Here is a 20,669-nt window from a genome sequence, read left to right as displayed (position 1 = left end):
GGCATGTGTGTGCATGTTGTGTTCACTGAAGTTGTTAGTGGATTTGGACATTATTTAAGTATGACAATGACCACTTGCTGTGCACAGCACTGGCTGTGTATGTGGATAAGAGGGAGATAAAAAAAGGAACAACATCCACTCTGCAGTCAAAATGGGACTTAGGGACCTGGTGAAGGAGAGCATGGAGGCATGGTTGGAAGTAAAGAGGGATGCCTTGGCTCTATTATGCTGGTATTTTGGCCCAAGACTCAGAAATGCCTGATTCTTGTCTTCAGCACAGGTTTCTTGGGTGTTGTTGAACACACAGTAAGCTGTGGCAGCATGGCCACAAAACTGCCACCAAACTGCCACCTTGCTTACCACTGTGGCTATGGCCTGATAGTCCCCAATAGGGAGTTTTCTGTTAAACGCTGATTTGGAGGACATGAGTTAGGCCTACTAAATGCCTTCCTAAGCACCAAATTTCTATCCTGGGTCTCATACATTCAGGAATATCTTTGCTAAGAGAAAGAGAGAGAATTGGGCCCAAGAGGGACCTTAAAGACCAACAAAATTGGCCAATCTGGCCTGGGGCCAAGGCTTTACCTGCATTTCAGGCAAAAAAGCAAGAGATACAGCACAAAGTACTGCTTGTTTAAGGTACGGTAAGCCAGACCACAAGTAAACTGGACTCATTAAATGTCCTGGTTCTGGATAATCAGAGTCTCCTGTATTTGTAAGGGGGAGTAACTAAAGAAGGGTTTTTTCCCACTCCCAAGAGCAGGTAGCACTCCATCAGAGCAGTAGTTACTGACCTGATGTAGCCTCAATAAGATTAGAGGAGGAAAAAGAATACTGTCCCCCACCAAAAGACATTGGCTAAGAGACATTGCTAATGAAATAGACAGATTCAAGAGGCGGAGTGGGCTCAACCCCACTTCAGGCTATATGAGCACGTTTAGATAAGCAAAGAGCTGTATCTGGAGAACGTGGTGAGTTACACTTTGATTTCTGAGTAAATGCTCCAGTGAGCAAAGTGGCTTACCTAAGACCATGCACCAAGGTATGAATAGTCTGACCCCAGGTCTGGGTTTCCTCTCATTTCACTGCCGCTGGTAGCAGCAGGAATGAAGCAGGTAGGCCAAGTACCTGGGATTGTTCTGACCATGAAAGATGGGATCCTTGGCCTTGGGGAGAGGGCAGGGCAGAGGAAGATGGAAAAAAGCACAGCAAGGGTTTGGAGTAAAATGATGGTTTGAAGACTAGGTTTGTCCCCTCACTAGCTCCATTGTTCTGGGCAAGTTATTTATCTTCCCTGATCCTCAGTTTCTTCATCTGTAAAGCCAAGATAACAATACCTACTTCAAAGTGTCCTTCTAGGACAAGATGGAATAATCTATGTAAACAGCCTTTGGGCATAGTATGTGCTCAGTGAAAAGTGCCGTTACTCCTCGCGTCATTTGTTAACTGCTGCAGTATAAAATATACTAATTACCTGCAATAGTACAGTGATTTCTAAACCCTTATGTGTGTAAAAATCACTTACAGAGTTTTACTAAAAGACACAGATTCTCACTCCCACCTCCCTTCAAGAGATTCTGACGTGGAGCTCTGAAATATGCATTTTTAGCAGGTGACTCTGGTGATACGGCTCAGTAGTCCCTCTTTGAGAAATAATGCACTGGATTGCATTTTAAGTTTAAAATCTGACTTCTCCTGGTTCATGGCTCTCAAAAAAGTCCAGATAGGTTTACATTCTGAAGATTTCCATCTCCTCTCCCTTCCTTCACCTCTAAGCACAGTGGAAGGAGCAATAAGCTTCTACTGTTATTAGCACCACCTTTGGGTAATATTCCCTAGACCAGATGCTCTCAACTTTGGCAGCATATTTCAATTAGATGGAGAGCCCTCAACCATCCTGATGTCCAGTCCACAACCCAGACCAACCACCTCCGATGTCTAGGTGGTCTTTGGCATGGGGTTTTGGAAGCTTGCTGGGAGATTTTGGTGGATAGCTAAGTTGAGAACCACTTCTCTACATCCTCTGTCCCATCTTCCCTTCACAACTTCTTCACCTAGTTTCTATCCCATGCCTTCTATTTGGATATTTCCCTTCTTTCAAATTTCTTGGCTGGATTTACTCAGCAGATTCTCTGGTTTTCTTATCATTCTTCCTGTTCCACTGATGACTCTCATCTGGCTCTATCTGACAGTGATGTCCAACCTGCTACTCTGCCCAAACTTGCAGGACATAACACTGTAGCTCTCAGAGAGCACTACTTTGTCTTGAGACTGGTGGAAGCAAACAGAATCATGCCACTGGCTTTCAAACTTCTTCACCATTTTCTCCTGCTAGAGTGTTTTCCTAACCCTTCCCTATTTATTCTGCCAGAACTCATGCGAAGTCCTCTTCCTTTGGAAGGCCACCTCCGACTCTCCCAGGTCGAGGAGAAAGGTCAAGAAAGACTCCTTATTCTTGACTTCTCTAATAGCATCGATTTCATATTTTATAACATCTTATCTATATAAGGAGAGGGTAGGATGTTATAGTGATGATAGTCATCCGAACTTCTTCTGGGAAGAAAAACAGTAATTTGGAAAAATTTTGAGGGCTCAGGGTAGAAGTTTATACTGAGAGGGATGTAAAACAGGTCAGAGCCACCTTGCTCAAATGTAAGAGCAATTCTTTAATGCCCCAGAGAGAAAAAAAGGAGGTCATTCACTCTGTGACGTGACCCACACCACAATTTCCTTAAAATCCTGGGTAATATCTATGTCGTTATGAAATATTTGGTAAGCGTAGAGTTCTCAGGGCACCACTAAAGAGTCTAAGTCCAGGGTATTGAGGGAAAGACAGGCCACAGGGCACTGGCTTAGAGATGCGAAATAAGCCGAGGATTCTAATGGAAATTTGAGGAAGGGTTTTGGAAGATCACATGGAAAATGCGTCTTGAGGCCAGGTTTGACCAGATCGCTAAAGGGCACACTAGTCACATCTGCTATCTGAATTCTATCTGAGCAACCTCTCTGCTCACTGAACTGGGAGTTTTCTGATGGCAGAGCCTATCTTCATTGCAGCAGAGTTTCCCTAGTGCCTGGCACAGTTCGTGGTTGTGAGATGCTCTAAATAGGCATCTGGACAATGAACAATACAGAAAACACATTAATACAGGCTTTCTCTTTTCTTTTAAAAGATTGTATGAGAGACAGAGAGAGAGAGAGAGAGGCAGAGGGAGAAGCAGACTCCCTGCTGAGCAGGGAGCTGGAAGCAGGACTTGATCCCAGGACTCCAGGATCATGACCCAATCCAAAGCAGATGCTTAACCATCTGAGCCACCCAGGCACCCAATATAAGCTTTTTCTTAAGGTCAAAGGGAGCACGAAGGAATTCATCCTGTCTGTGGCTATTTTGTGGTTCAGACTGAATTCTCTTTTATTCACCACTTGGATGCTACTGAACTTATTTCTCCAAATTTGGTTGCTCAAAATTTGATTAATTTGAGCTCAAAATGACATTTCAAAATCCCCTATTCCCAAACACATAACTCATCAGAAATGCCTCCTACTATTTACAGTTTTGCTTCATTGAAATATGATGATGCCAGGCAGACAGCGATGTGTATTCAGTGGAATTCAATTTTCCTGATCACTGGCTCCATCGATCAGTCTGTTTACAAAGGGCTGATGCAAGCATCAATTCATCTCTTAGGGACGATGGGTGAGCCGCTCCTATTATTTCTTGCCTGTGAAAGGGGTTGTTAGACTCTAATGATGGGATTCTGGAGGATCACTTTATTATTGTTGTTTTAGGCTTTATTGAGTTCCTACCATGGGCCAGGAGTTTTTACTGTTTTCATATTTAATCTTTATAATTGACATTTTGTGGGTGCAGAACCTGAGATCTGGAGAAGTTGGAGAAATTATCTGTGCTTACAGAGCTAGTGATGTGTAGAGGCAGGATTCAAACACCATTCTTTTGGTTCCAAAAGTGAGTACCATCTGTTTTGTTTGATTTTCTTTTGAGGGGTTGTCTTACGGCTTAGGCAGGAGAGACAGAGAAAGGTGATGGAGAAAGGAATCCAAAACAAGCTGAAGGGGATGAAGAGTGACTGTGGTTTATTATTCAATATACTCGCTATCAGTCCCGTCCCTCCTGTGCTCCCAATTGTGTCTATAGAGACATTTGTCACTGCAGCCAGAAGGTCATACTTGGCTCTGGATGTGTCCCTTCTATCTGATGTGAGCTCCTAGAAGGTGCATGTCTAGCAAGTACACTCAGTGTGGCTCCCAGAACAAGAGGAGCAAGAAGCAAATGCAGCACTAGAGAGAAAGTCTCTCTCTCTCTTTCTTTTTTTAAAGATTTTATTTACTTATTTATTTATTTGAGAGAGAGAATTCGAGGGAGTGAGTGTGAGTGAGCAGGAGGAGGCAGAGGGAGAGGGAAAGAATCTCAAGCAGACCCCTCTCTGAACGTGGAACCCAATGCAGGACTTGATCCCACGATCCTGAGACCTTGAACTGAAATCATGATCTGAGCTGAAACCAAGGGTCAGATGCTCAACAACTGAGCCACCCAGGCTCCCCTAGAGAGGAAGCCTCTTGAGGGCAGTGCTGTATAGCTAGAAGTCCAGGAAAAGGAGCTTTGTGGATTGTGAAGGAACACCACTTTCTTACTGGGTTTTCCAGAGGAAATGACTGGGGCATCAAAGGGCAGAAAACCACCTAGAATTTCAGTACACTTGGGAGCTTTGCCAACCCAAATCCACCTTCGCATAAATTTTAGCATGCTTCCTTTGCTACCCTGGCAGAGTCCAGAAAGTGCTTCTGCAGGACTGCCACATCTCTGTCAAAGTCTGGAAACAAGGGCTACTATATATCTTTCAAGTTTCCCAGAAATCTGTGACCTTGTAGCTACCCTCAATGCATGAAATGTGTGGAAAAATCTCAAAGGGAACTATGGCTTTGATCCCCAGGCTAAGTTTCAGAAAAGTTGAAAGCATAATTAATAATTGCCCTCAAATTCTCTGAAAACTGAATTTTACATTATGAATATTCCCCCCACACATGTGATAAAGCCATTGTTTTCTTTATTACACAGTCCAGGTGTTTGCATAGACCTTTGGGTTTGTCTGCAGGGCCTGGTTAACAAAGGACAATATCACACATGAGATGCAGACTAAACCTGAAGTAGGTGAGGCTGATGCTTTTCTTTCCATTTCACAGATGAAGGAACTGAGGTTCAGGGAGTCCATGTGACTTCTCCAAGTTCACTGGGGTCAGGGCCAGTGTTCTGTTTTCCAGTTCAAGCGTTGAAGCTTGGCTAGTGTCAATAGCCCGTGATGGCTGTCATACATTCCTCATCCAACTTGGATGGCATTCATTTCTCCTAGAAAAAGCAACCAGGATAGGGACAAACTGTTGTTTTAAGTAGAGTCGGACTCCATTCTGAATAGACAAACTTGAGGAAGCCATTCTGCTGGGCAGCAGAAGGTCACAGTAGGTTCCATGTCTGAAAAACCAATACAGATTTCAACCTGCAGGTTGTGAAGCTAAGTCTTAGATAATCTTTCTAATCCTATTAAGGGCTAGCTCCTATTTCCAACTCTGCTGATCAAGTCCAATTACATTGCAGGTCAGAATAAACACTCCAGATCAAATGTTTCAGCACTCAACCCAAATGTTTGATTCCTTTTGGATGGCGAGTATCAGAGCTTCAAAACATGTGCATGTATGCGTGCGCATGTGCACACACGCATGCACTTCTCTACTATTTTCTAACCCCAGTAATTATAAGTTACACTTCAAAGCAAATATTATAAGGTTGTCTAGAAATTGATGAATCACCTTGATTGTTATTTTGTGTTCCAACTGTGTGTTTGTGTGTGTGTGTGTGAGAGAGAGAGAGAGAGAGAGAAAAGAGATAGAAGTATTTGGAAAGAAACGAACAGGTGGAACAGCATACCGATATTGACACACACACACCATGAATAATCTCTGAAATGTTTCAAGTATACTACAGTTTATAAAGTACATTCACCAGCTAATATCTCTACTGTGATTCTCAACACTACCTTATGTATGAAGTAGGCAGAATAAGTATAAGTATCAGCATTTACATAATGAGGAAACAGAAATATAAAGCCAGATCTAGAGTCCTGTGTGGGAGCCATAGAACTTTCCAGAGAACATTCTGTGTGGTCCAGAACTCTCCCCTATGCTGTCATTTCCACGTATATACCCACCTTTACTTACATAATGCTTACCAGTGTAAGAAACCTTTCGAGGTGCTTTGTAAAGTTGACTCGGTTAATAGGTAGATGTATGTGCTCTGATTTAAAAATCAACTGAACATTGTCAGTTTTACACAAACCCTCCAGATATAATTCACGGTGTGTGTTGGGTGGGGTGTTAATTACAAAAATAAAATAAAGTAAAATAAAACCAACCATTGGCTGTAAATGGTGCAATTTTTCTTCAAAATACTTTCTCCCCCACAGTCTTTTTATCCTCACTAGAGCCCCATGATGTGGGAGTTATGATCCCCATCTGAAATAGGGGAAGCTGAGGCTCTGTCTCCCCAAACGATGTCACATTTTGATGAGAAGCCGTGCTATTGACGGTGGTAGGTGGTGTATGTTGGAGGAAGGCAGGAAGGGGGAAAGTATGGGATGGGGAGTGGGCAAGGAAAAACCCCAGGGGCACCCACCGTAGAGGACAAAGTTCTTCAGTAGCTCTGGGATCGGCTTCCTTTGGCTTTGTGCCTCAGCTTTTATTGGCATCTACCCTCCTCACTTTCCAGATGTATATTCCTTCATTGTGAATCCTTCCTGTGCTCAAGAGGCTGTGCCTACAGATGTTCTCCTCCCATGGCCCTTGTCATTCTATCTGTACCTGCACCTGGAGCCTGATAAGGAAAGAAAGTGGGTGGGATAGGAGAGGGGGGACCAGCATCCATTGTCTCCTGTGGCAGTCTGATGGGATGCAATAATTTACAGGGTTATTACTATTATTAATTTACAGGATTAAATATTCATGTGTCTTTTTCATTTATGGTGATTGCTCTCTGCATCCATGGCTGGGCACTGGGATCATCTCAACCAATTCAACACACCACGGTGCTGGGGTCTTAGGTCAAGGTGAGGTCACAGATCATAGGTCAGGAGTTTAGAGTGCCAGCCACCACTTGGCAAAATGCCTAGCCTTGTCATTTAATTTTTCACTTCAACTATCATTTACCAAAATTGAAAATGAGCACCATACCAAGAGCTGGAGACAGAGGTAAACTTTTATTTATTTAACATACACTTACATTACATTCACTATATGTTAGGCACTGTGTAACTGCTTTATTAACTAATATAATTGTTACTGCACCAGTGAGAGGGATAGTATTATTCCTGTTTCACAGATGAAAACACTGAGACATAGAAAGGGTAAGAACCTTGCCTGGCATGACACAGTTAGGGACTGGTAGGGCTGGAATAGGAATCCGTGCTGTAGTGCTCCAGAGTGAGTGCTCTTAACTGCTGTCTTTCAAAATCTCTGTCTTAAATATTTTGCCATCTAGAGAACCAGGCAGACATATAGTCATGGTAGAATATAATGGTTGTTGTAACACTGATATGTGTGAAGTATGTGGGGAAAGAGTTTCAACAAGTTGTACTGCTTCCCACTTCTCTAGTCTTGGCAGCTGCTATGCTTGGCCTCCTTGCACCCTATTCTCACTAGCCCCCTACTGACCTAGTCTCATATCTGGCCCTAAAGGCCAATCCTATCACTGTGCGGGTGGGGGAGGGCAATTTAAGGCTTCCTATGCCAGGAGTGCAGAGCACTTGGCATCCAGACTGCCTACTTAGGTCCATGCTCCCTAAATGGTGTCTTTCTGCCTTATTCTTCTGACCAAGCCCCATGCCATATCATTGGTCTGTGAATTTTGCCCCTGGCTTGGCCCACTTGCCCTCTATGGAAAGCACACTAAAATCTCTCTGTTTCAGGTGGACAAGAATGGAATCTGGCTATAATGTCTACAGCCAGACATCTATAAAGACCAAGATTTAATACACTCTTCTAGCTACTCAAGTAAGTTGTCCCTTTTCCCGCTCAATGCTTCAAGGATATTTCTCCAATCCTTGTACAGGGAGGATGACCTTCCTTGTAGAAGAGGGCCTCTTCTCAATCAATGGTCAGTGGGCAATTCCCCACCAGAACTTTTAAAACAACCCTTGAGGTCTTGAACACATTTAGGACTGAAATTCTGCCTTCTTGCTCTAGTGCCCTCTTCACTTCTGTATCCAAGGTCCAGAGACTGCTGACCACCTTCCTTGGCACTCCTCTTCCCTAGTCACATGCCAGGACCACCATCTGTCTCCACACCCTGCATATCCTGTGCTTCATTTATCACAGTCCTCTTCTGTCCTCTGTAACTGTTTCTGTAAAATTATCTTGATGTCTCCTTCAGCAACCTCTGCAATTATGAATAATTTGTCAGCAATCTTCACGCTCGGACTATTTATATTAAAGTCTAGCCATTGGTCTCACTTTCTTTTTTGTTTTTAGATGTTTTGTCTCAAGAAAAACAACCATTCTTGACACTTAAGACACTGACATTTTTCACTTAGCTTTTCTCTAGATCTATAAAACAAAATTGCAAGTATATAATCAAAGGGAGCCAGAGATGGGGGTTAGGTCCCAAAGCACTATGATCAATATATTTGACATTTATTGAATGTTTAAGATAGGCTAGGTGCTCTACTACATGCTTTTAATCATCCATCCTTACAAAGCTCTGTGAAATTGGTAAGGTATAGTCACTTTATAAATGAGGAAATTAAGGCATAAAAAATTAAATAATTTGATTGAGTTGCACAATGAGCAAATGTCAGGGCCAGTTCTCAAACCCCGGTGTGTGCGCCTCAGTTCTAATCACCAATGTTCTAACTACTTTGCTTCTCCTTTCCAAGTCTTGGTTTCCTTACTGTAAAATAAAAGGGTGGAATGGATCACAGTGATGTGGGGAACAAAGGCAGAAGGAAAGGTAGATCAATAAATGTCCTCATAAAGAGCAGTCCATGGACAAATGCTTGAGGCAGGCAGAATATAATGTTCCTCCAGGAAGCTCCTGTCCTAATGTTAATGCCTTCCTAGAGGGAAAAACAACCTTAGTTTGACAATACCAAGGACATGGGTATCCTGTGAGTCTTCCTGATGTAACTCTTTTTGCAACCTTCCCTTTCCTAACCTCCCTCCAACTCCCAAGTATATAATCAGCAACCCCTGAAAACCCCAACCCCAATGTGGTAGCTCTTCTTGACCATGGGTCCCGTCCCCATGCTTTAATAAAACCACCATTTTGTACCAAGGACTTCTCAAGAATTCACTGGCTCCGAACCCCACCCTACCAAACCTCACCTATATTCTGAAACTACAACAATAGGACTTCAAAAATTTCTTTCATATCAGGACAAATGTAAACCCATCAGCACAAATCAGAGTTTAAGATGGAGCTTTTCTCCCTTGCCTTCTGCCTCTTATGAATCTCCCTGGAGGAGCAATAGCATTGTCTTCAGGTCTGATGGCTTAGTCTGTGAAGGAAAGAGCTGGCTCAGTCTCAGGGGTCCCAAAGCAACAGATACCAGAAAATAATTATATTTAATTCCACAGTGACTAACAACTGCAACAAATTTAGTATTACATATATTAGGAGTCAAATAATTTTTACGAATGAATAAAGAGTTTGAAATTTGAAAATTTATAGCTAAGCGTAATCTGAAGACATACCTTTGTCTAACTCAGAAACAAAGTTGTTTGGAATTAAATTGATGTTTAGCAGATGCTGAGTGAGAAGGCCAATAGACTCACTCAAAAACCTAGAGTGGGGTTGACTTAAGAGATATTACTTAATACTCCCATGTTACATCTGAGTGAATCAAGGCTAGGCGAGGGTAAAGAGTTTCATGGTGACTCAATAATGGGACAGTCCTCTGAGCTGTTATTATCATCCCTTGTTATAGTTAGAAAAGCTTAATGGCCCTGAGCTGAGTCATTGATGGGTTTACCTGCAGTAGTGGATTTCACACAAAAGGAGGAAGGGCTAAAAATCTGAATTGTAACACCACTGCTCTCCATGAAGATGAAACACCCTTGGGTACATCACCCAGTTTCCTCTGCAGGAAAGCTCTTCACCTCAAAGGTCTTAGTTCAGAAGGCGCTGTGGTTCTTTGCAGTCACAGGCCTTTGTTATCATTAGTAATTTGAAGGATATGAAAGTGCTAAACTCACTGAAGTTGCTCAGCTCCATCCAATAAAAGGATTGGCTGTGATCAAATTAGCATTCCATTAACTAGTTTAAATATAACGCAAACTCATTGAACTCTGACAACTGGATGTCTCAGAATTGATAATGTATTGAATTGCCCTTCAAATTCTAATTATCCATGCTTACAAGTGAAGTGCAAACCAGATGTGGGTTGACAATACCAAGCAAGACACTTCATCTTCATCATAGAAGAGGCGGGTGTTTAAAGCAGTGAGAATGAGGTACTGTGTGTCAAAGTAAGTCAGGGTAAATTCCAGAAAAAGTTACACAAAGACTCAGAATAATCCCAAGCCAGATTTTGTGTAAGATCTTTTGAGACCTCACCTCAGGGCCCCTGTGAGAAGCTAGTGGTGGAGAACACACAACAGGATGAGGACTATGGGAACTTCTCCGACTTGCGAGCTGCCTTTGACCAGGGTGGCTGAGGGCTCAAACTTCATCATCTGCAGGAGTGTCAAAACTCAGCTCAGGTGAGCGGTGAATCCAGAACAGAGAATCAGTCTGGCAGGTAGGGTGTGAGGCAGGAGCCTGCTGGCAATGGGGAGGTGGTCTCATCTCAGGTAAGTGCGACAACATGGCAGTGTAGTCCAGATGAGCTGACTGTCTGAGCAGGACCCTAGGACTAACAGCGGGGTAAGAGAGAGGAGACAGGATCTGGTATCCCAAGAAGAGGGAATGGCAAGACACAGGCAGAGTGTCCAGGCCTAGTTAAAATGCTATAAACAGGCAGTTTTCAGATGGGTATTGGGGCAGTAAAGACTATCATATTGACTGAGCAAGGATAGCAGAAGTAGGTAAGGACTGTAACTTAGTGAGGGAAGATGCCAGGCCAGAGTCTACCTCAGCAAGGTACCTCCTAAGCCCAAGGTGTAGAAACTACCCCTGGCCTCTCCTGGGTATGCTCAGTGTACTCCTGGTCTCCAAGCTTGACTCCAGGAATGGAGGTGAGGGTCTCAATGCCCAGCACTATACACTGGCAAGAACTTATGCTTTCAAAGTCACTGCTCACCCACGGGACAGCTGTAACATGGTAGAAGAGAAATGATTAATTTCTGGTGGAGGGAGAACACAGATGCCGTTCTCCTGGCTGGATAGTGGTCTAGGTCTCTTTTTTATCGCCTTCTGTTGCATGACTTGTTAGGTTCTCACAAACTCACCTTTGCCAGAGCAGAAATGGCTGCAGTCAAGTCAAGGTGTGGTCCCTACTGAGTAATGTATTTGCACTTAATAAAGATATACCTGAAAGTAGAGTCTAAAAAATGTAGTTCCTAAATCCAAGATAAGTATATTTTCAGGGACGGTATAAATCTCAGGGTTGGATGCTTGGCTTATAAGGAAACACAGAGAAGAAAATACACGGGGGGATGGGCACAAGGATGTTCTGTGCCAGGCAAGTTATGAGTCAGAAGTACGTCCTTGTCAAATGTTGCCCTGATCTAAGAGGTATCCAGTCTAAAATCTGCTCATATTTTCTACCATTTGAGTGCAAGCATTCTTGTTATAAAGCGTTATGCAGTTTTATGATCACAAATACTTAAATATATGAGGATATTTTAGCATCCTCATTTTGCACTTACAAAGTTAAAGCTACAGACAATGGAGTCCTTTGCCTATAGTTATGTCAATAGAAGAATTTGAGGGGCGCCTGGGGGCCTCAGTTGTTAAGCATCTGCCTTTGGCTCAGGTCATGATACCAGTGTCCTGAGATTGAGGCTGGCATTGGGCTCCTTATTCAGTGAGGATCCTGCTTCTCCCTCTGCCCAGTAACCCTGCTTGTGCTCTCTCTCCTTTCTCTCTCTCTGACAAATAAATAAATAAATCTTTAAAAAAAAAAAAAAGAAAATTAGAAGAGTTTGAGTCCAGACTTGCTCCTGTGTCTTCCAAGTCCCAGAATACAGGTTTGTAGAAAAGAAAAACTTCACACAAGATACTTGTTAAAAGCAGAAAGACAGATTTTATTGGAGCTAAGTGTTGTAGGGAAGAGACTACAGTGTGTAAATTGAGCCCAACTCCACTGAACATGAAACAGGAGGCTTTTAAAATGCTGGGATGTGCTGAAAGGCAAGTACTGAAGGACACTAGGGCCGGGTGGCCAATGTGCTGAGGCCTCTGTGGCATTTATCAAAGTTAGGTTCCCATTCTCCCACAGAGACTAGGAGACCCTAGCTTTGTCTTCTTGTTGGTCATATTCAAAGGATGGCACCCAATCCTTGGGACAGACATTCCTCGGTTGCAGAAGATACATCTCGAAGGCACAGAGAACTTAAAATCGCAAGATTTCTAAAGTAAATGCTCTAAGAAAAGTGAGGTCAGGGGCTTACAGTCTGGTTTTATTGGAACAAATAGTAAGTTCTTTTGGCAGCACTGAGCTTTCTCAGGTGGTTTTTTAAAGGGAATTGGAGTTATCTTCCTGGGGATATGGTCTTCAGCTAATAGAAGTCATGTTAAGTTTGTTCAAGTCTCTTAATTGGGTGGGGAGCAAAGGGCTGGTGGGCATGGCGGACAGTCATATGTGCTGAGAGTTTTTGCAGTTTTCACTTGTTATCATTCCCCGTGATCTCTTCATTTCAGTGCTGGATGGAAAGGATTTAAGACTTCTGGGGATGTCTTCCTTATGCCAGTGCTAAAGAGAAGCTCAATCCTAGTTTAGATCCCCGAAAATCCCAAGCCTCATGAAAGATCCATGCTTGCTCTCAATTTCTTACTTTACTGCTAGGGTCCAAGACGAAGGATTACTTTCTTTTAGGCTGAAAGACTATATCTCCTGCCTTTCTGCCTTGTGTCTCAGGAGTACTATTTGTCCAGCAGCTGTTAGACAACTGTGACCTATACCCTAGAGGGAGCCAAACTTTCCAGTAAATCTATTCACCATAGGCTCTGGAAACCTTGCTGAAAGGCTCAGGGGGAAGCAAATATGTTATTATTATTTTCCACTGTTTGATTCTTGTAGCATTCATTACATGATTATAGCTTTGGGATTTGATGGATGGCGCATTCTGTCTTGTCACTGTATTTCTGAGCTGGTCTGTAGCTACTCAATAATTACCATGTAGCAGAGTGGGGCATGTTCAAGAATGCTAATGAATTATCAGTTGTCCTTAAGCCTCATTAAATTTCTTGATAGCAAAACCTCCCATTGACAAGATCTCCTTCAAAATGAATTTCCAAACACCCTTGTTGCTTGTCAGGCCTGAGACTATCTCCGCATGCATGAGATAGTTTGGAAACCACCCTGGGTTCCTGCTATGCCATTGTTTCACACAATTTTTTGTTAGAGTTTTGCATGTGTGCATCTGTGATATATGTGTGCTGTGGAGAGGTGGACTGAGAAACTAAAAGAAAGGCAATACTAAATTACACTGTAGAATTGAGTTTTCTAGTTGGAAATTATTTTAAACTCATCTTGAAAATTGTCTTTCACCCCAAATCTATTTTTCTCTCAAAAGCAAATAGCAAAATGATCCCCTCAATTCTTCTGGCCAAAAGCTTGGGCATTATCCTTGCTTACCTTTTCTCTCTTAGCCCTCACATTCAATGCAACAGCAAATCCAGTTGGCTCTACCTCCAAAAGATATCCCAAATCTCAGGGCACCTGGGTAGCTCAGTCACTTAAGCATCTGCCTTTGACTCAGGTCACGATCCCAAGGTCCTGGAATGAAGCCCGAGTCAGGCTGCCTGCTCAAGAGGGAGTCTGATTCTCCCTCTCCCTCTGCCCCCACCCCTTCCTCATGTTCTCTCTCCTTTCTCTTTCTTTTTCTCTCTCTCTCTCTCAGATAAATAAATTTTTAAAAATCTTTAGAAGATATCCCCAAACTCTATCCTGTTCTGTGTATCTGCATTACCATATCTCTAGACTAAGCCATCACCCTCTCTCTTCTCACCTACTGAAACCACTTCACCTCTTGTTTTGGTGCTTTCATTCTTACCCGTTAAGATCCATTATTCCCAAAGTAGCCAGAATCATTTTTATGAAAATAAATCAGATTGTATGATTCTCCTGCTTCAACCCCACCCACCCCCCGCCCACCCCCAGTAGCGTTCTGTAACAAGTAGAATAAAATTCAGACTCCTTTATCTGGTCTACACTGTCTTGCAGGAATTGACCCTCGTCTACTGCTCAGACCACTCCTAGCATTCTCCCCACTCTTTACCACCGTCTAGGCAGGTCCAGCTCACAGCCTTTGCACTTCCCGTCCTCTCTGCCTGCAGCATTCTTTCCTTTGAGCTTCACGTGGATGGCTCCTTCTGCACTTAGTTTCAGCTCTAATGCCATGCAAGAATAATTCATCAGAGAACAGCCTCTTACTTTCAGACACGTTCTCTAAGATTGCTCTGTTTTATTAGCTTTGAAGAATGGGTCATTGCTGAGGATTTTATTGTATTTTTTATGCCTAATTGTTTATCGCCTGCCTCCCATGACTTGAATGTAAGCAACATGAGGGCGGGGACCTTGTTTTTTCTGGACACTGCTGTATCCACAGCACCTAGAAGAACAACTAGCACATGGCCGGAACTTACGAAAGATTTCCTGAGTGATGAAGGGACAAATAAACGAGTGGAGAAATCAATGTAGTACAATCCCTTTCTTTCTTTCTTTCTTTTTTTTTCTTTAAGATTTTTTATTTATTTATTTGACAGAGGTCACAAGTAGGCAGAGAGGCAGGCAGAGAGAGAGAGGAGGAAGCAGGCTCCCCGCTGAGCAGAGAGCCTGATGCGGGGCCCGATCCCAGGACCCTGAGATCATGACCTGAGCCAAAGGCAGTGGCTTAACTCACTGAGCCACTCAGGTGCCCCTCCTTTCTTTTTAAGATGAGGAAACCGAAGTCCCAAATTGAAAGTGACTTGCCCAAAGCCACAAAGAGGAGACCTATTCTTCTGACCCTGAATTTTATGATCTTTCCAATGTATTAACCTGCATCTCACTGTGGTTCTCAGCCAGGGTGATTTTGCCTACCAGGAGACATCTGACGATGTCTGAAGAGATTTTTATTTGTCTTAACTGTAGTGAGATTGTTACTGGCACCTAATGAGTACAAGCCAGGGATGCTGCTAAACATCCTTTAATTCACAGGACAGCATTCCACGCTAAGAATTAGGTGACCAAAAAAATCAGTATGTCTGAGTTTGAGCACCCCTAGTAGTGTTAGGGGAAAGGCAGGATAAGCCTCCTCCATTCTTCACTCTTCCTCTGAACCATAGGAAATCTTATGTAAGACTGCCTCCATTGCTCTACCTAAGTTGAGCAATAGCCCTCATCTAAGAAGGATATTGTCCTTGACCATAGGGCATGCCACCTTCAATTAATATTGGTTATAAAATTTGTTAAAGAAATTAGTTGCCCAAGCTGTTCTTTATGCTCATTTGTATTATTTTTTTTTAAGATTTTATTTATTTATTTGACAGAGAGAGACACAGAGAGAGAGGAACACAAGCAGAGGGAGTAGGAGAGGGAGAAGCAGGCTTCCTGCCAAGAAGGGAGCCCAATGTAGGGCTCGACCAGGACGCTGGGATCATGACCTGAGCCAAAAGCAGACAGTTACTGACTGAGCCACCCAGGAGTCACTCATTTGTATTCTTCTACCTATCCTTCAGTCATAAATTCTACCAATTCCAAGAAGCCTTTCCTGAGTCCACAGTTCATGTCTCCCTATACTATACTCTTAGCACTCAACGTAAATGAATTAAAATACTAAATTAAGCTCAAAAATTGCTCATTTCCCCACCATCCCTGGTTTATGCATTCCTTGAAGCAGGCACAGAGTCTCAACAAGACACTGGGCACTAAGTGGTGCTCAGGAAGTACCTTCTGGAAGGAAGACACGTGTCTCTGACAGGCTACATATCCATTTAAAGTGACAACAAAGAAAACCTTATAAAATGAATACAAGAGAAAAGGAAAACTTTCCCTTTTTATCTGCAGCTAAAGAAGTTGGGAGGCAGGAGCGTTAATTGACGTATCTTTTCAGAACATTGCTTGTCTTTTGTGCATGAATGCCGGCGTTCATGAAGAAGGCAGAGTCAGCTCCCCACCAACTTGGGAACAGCCTCAATGAGTGATTATCTCTAAGGTGGTGGTGGGGGTCCCTGGAGCTGGAGGAACAGTGTGGTATCTGCAAATCCTTAAGCCGATGACCGGGACAGGGCCGGCAGCCTGGCTGTGTTATCAGTACCCCAAGGGAGATAAGAAAAACAAAGTAGCCACCTTCATACTGCTTTCCCAGGAAGCCGGCTGGCTTGCTTTAAGCCTACTGTGCTATTCAACTCAACATAGCTGCAAACAAACAAGATTAGAAATAAACGGTAGATTTCCTCTTAAAATAGAACATGAAACAAAAGCTTTTTTTTTTTTTTTTTTTTTTTTTTTTGGTCATCATGGACAAGACAGTGGAAATGCCTATTTGAGGAAAACAATTCCACATTAGCTTAAAATACCCATTTAAAACACAAAACTCCGAACCCTAGAAAGGCCTTTAGAAATATGGCCATGTTCATGGGCCTCCTGGGTAGCAGTCAGTTAAGCATCTGCTTTCAGCTCAGGTCATGATCCCAGGGTCCTGGGGAGCCTACTTTTCCCTCTGCCTGCCTCTCTCTCTCTCTCTCTCTGACAAATAATGAATAAAATCTTTCCTAAAAAAAGAAATATGGCCACATTCACATTTTATGGATGAGGAAACAGATCTGGAGAGCAGAAAGGACCAGTCTGAAATCATACAGCACACCAGTGGAAACCAGAATCTTCATCTGAGCTTCCTGTCCCCAGTTCCCACTGTGTATGTGTGATTTGGAGTAGGGGATGGGGTGGGGAAGGTCAGTGGGCCAGAGAGTCTAAATACCTGGGCTCCAGATTTTATCAAACGACACTGTGTGATTTAGGGCAAGCCAGTTCTCTTGCCTCACCTTCCCCATCCATTCAGTCATGGGTTTGGCCTGAATGACCTATAAGATGCCTCCCAGTTCCAAAGTTGCATGTTATGACCTCAGCGCATCCAAATAATAAATATACAAACAAATAAAAATATAGAGAGTATATACTTTATACCAGACACCATGCTAAATATTTTTTTCCATACACTGTCTCGTTTAATCTTTATGACCCTATAAAACAGGCATGTTTATTACTTCCATTTACATATGAGAAAGTTGGGAGTCAGGTTAAGTAACTGGCTCAGAGTCACAAAACTGGTGTGTGGTGACAGTGGCATTTGAACATTTACCTGTCTGACCTCAGGGATGGAAATTACAAGTTCAAAGAATATTCAAATGTTAGTTCTGTTCAGTTCTTCCTGGGACTGAGACCTCACACCCATCTGCACAGAAATCACCCCCTCTTGGGACACTGATTGTGTATCTCTGTAACTTGTACCCATTGATCCAATGATGCTTCAAGATCACCAAGAAGTCTCACACTTATTTTATAAAACAAGTCTTTAGATAAGGGAGAATTGTATTTATGACCCGATTTTGAGCATCTTCTCTTTTGTGAATTAAAATTTATAATCACTTCTCTGGTTCTTTGTTTGGACTGACTTTCAACTCCCTTACAACACCAGCAGAATGTCCCTGCCCACACTCAACATATTTCTTACTCTCAACTTAGAGTATTATTACTGATTAAATCCCTAGTGTTTACAAAAATGGTGGGAACAAACATGATGAGCGCAGTGCAAATCTGAGCAGAGGCTTTTGGAGCTGTGATAGAGTCACAGGAATCACCCTTCCATCTTGAACAACTTTTTTTTTTTTTTAAGGGAAAATGAGCCAAAGAAAAGAAATAATAAAGATCTAAGTGAAGACATGAAGTAGAACACAGAATAAAAATAGAAATAATCAATGATTTGAGAAAGTGCTAAAATGGGTAAACCTCTGGCCAAACTGATCAGGAAAAAGAAGGAAGGAAGGGATGAAGGAAGGAGGGAAACAGGGAAGGAAGAAAGGGTGGAAGAAAGAAAAGAGGAAAGAAGGAAGGCCATCAGTATAGAGTTCATTGATAGTAAAAGTATAAAAAGTAAATATTATAAACAACCATATGCCAGTAAATTCTACACATTGTTTGAGATGGACAAATGCCTTGAAAAACGCAAACTACCGAGATTCACTAAAAACAAACAAACAAACAAACAAAAAAACCAAAATATGCCCATGTCTATTAAAGAAATTGAAAAATTAACTAATAACCAAACAAAAAAATCACCATGCCCGGATGGTCATTTTTTATCACAGAAATACAAGTTTCCTTTAGCATTTGAAAATCAATCAGTGAAATTTACCATATTAAGAGACTGAAAAGAAAGCCCACATGATTATTTCAATAGGCACAGGAAAAAGATTCAACAGAATTCAATGTCTATTCACGAATAAAAACTCCGACCAACTAGAAATAGAAGAAACATGTTCAATTGGTAAAGAGCCTTAAAAAAAGCTTTTGACTAATATTATATTTAAGAGTAAAGATTGAATCTTAAAATTGGTGAAAAAAGGCAAGAACACCTGCTTTCAATGCTTTTCTTCAGTATTGTACTGGAAGTCCAGTGCAATAAAGCAAGAAAAATTTCCATACAAATTGGGAGAGAAGAAATAAAATTATCATTATTGAAAGATGGTATAAGATATTAAGGGATCACTAAAACAGCTATAAGATAGGAAGGGAATTTATCAAGTTTGCAGGGTACATATTGAATACACGAAAATTAATTGTTTAGAAGCAGTAAAAATTAATTGTATATAAGCAATAAACAATCATAAAATACAATTAAAAACAACTTATAAGATCATCAAAATATGAAGTAATTAAGGGTACCTGGGTAACTCAGTCCAGTAAGCGACTCCCTTCGGCTCAGGTCATGATCCTGGAGTCCCAGGCTGGCGCCCTGCCGTAACGTGATCAGATGATCAGTGGTGAGTTTGCTTCTTCCTCTGCCCCTACCCCACTCATGCTCATTTTCTCTCTCTCTAATAAATAAATAAATAAATAAAATCTTTAAAAAATATATGAAGTAATTAGTGATAAATTGACAAAAGATGTACAAAACTTATACACTGAAAACTACAAACCATTAACGAGACATCTGAAAGAACACCTAAACAAATGGGATATGCCACAATCATGAACAGGAAGAATTTAATTCTTAATATTTTTAGGAATTTAATTCTCTCTAAACTGATCTATAGATTCAATGAAATTCCAGTTAAAAATCCAGCAGGCATTTTTTTTAAACACAAATAAAAATTTTCAAGATGATTTCAAAATTTATATGACAATTCAAAGGACATGCTATGGCCAAAACAACTTAGAAAAAAAAGAAAAAAATTGCAGTCCTCACACTACCTGATTTCAAAACTTATAAATCTATAATAATCAAGACAGTAAAGATTTGATATAAAGTTACAAGAACCTATTAATGCAACAGAATAAAGTATAGAATTAGACCCACATGAACATATGTGGTCAATGGATTTTTGACAAAAATGCAAAGGGAATTAAAAAAGGGAAAGGATACATATTCAGCATATTGTGCTGGTACAATTTGATAGCCATTTGCAAAATGAACCAACCTGAACTCTTATCACAATGTTAAAAAAAAAAAAGCAATTCACATGAGACATAGGCTTAATTGTGAGATAAAGCTATAAAACATTTGGAAGGGAAAAGTCTTAGGGACTGTAAGTTACGCAAAGACTTCTTAAGTAAGATACTGAAAGCATAAAACATGAAAGAAAAACATAGGTATGTTGACTTTCATCAAAATTGCTCTTCAAAGGTTATTAAGAAAATAAAAGTGAAGTCACAGATTAGGAGATGACGTTTGCATAACATAGAGCTGACAATGGGCTTTTATCCAGGAAATATAAAGCACTGTTACAATTTAAGAATGAGAAGACCAGCAACCTAAGTTTTTTAAATGGGCAAATAATTTCAGTTGGCACTTCACTAAAGAAGATATACAGGTGGCATATAAACCTACGGGGGAAAAAAGCACCTAACTAGTCATTTATGTTTTTAAATTTTTAAAAAAGATTTTACTTATTTATTTGGAAGAGAGAGAGAGCATGTGAGAGAGAAATGGAGGACCGTCTGTGTGCATGAGCAGGGGGAGAGGGAGGCACAAAGGCCCAGGGAGAAGCAGGCTCCCCACTGAGCAGGGACCCCCCCCCAACACTGGGCTCAGTCCTGACCTAAGTCAAAGGCAGACACTTAACTGAGCCACCCAGGTGGTTTTATTTCTTTATTTAATGCAAAAAAAAAAAAAAAAAGAGAGAGAGAGAGAAATGCAATTACACATTGACTAGGATGGCTAAAATTTTAAAAAATAATACAAAAGATGATTCCAAATATTCATATAGAAGCTGGACAACTAGAACTCTCATATACTGCTGG

The 20,669-nt window shown here is 41.5% G+C and overlaps 1 protein-coding gene across 2 annotated transcripts in view; it reads left to right on the top strand.

Moving 5' to 3' along the window:
* RTP4 (receptor transporter protein 4) overlaps nucleotides 1-20,669 on the top strand; it is a 139,543-nt gene that overhangs the window by 89,064 nt on the left and 29,810 nt on the right. The gene's annotated exons all lie outside the window — the stretch shown is intronic.

The sequence above is a fragment of the Mustela lutreola genome, chromosome 2, assembly GCF_030435805.1.
Source record: "Mustela lutreola isolate mMusLut2 chromosome 2, mMusLut2.pri, whole genome shotgun sequence".
NCBI classification, from domain to species: Eukaryota; Metazoa; Chordata; class Mammalia; order Carnivora; family Mustelidae; genus Mustela; species Mustela lutreola.
This window is presented reverse-complemented; position numbering and strand designations above follow the sequence as displayed.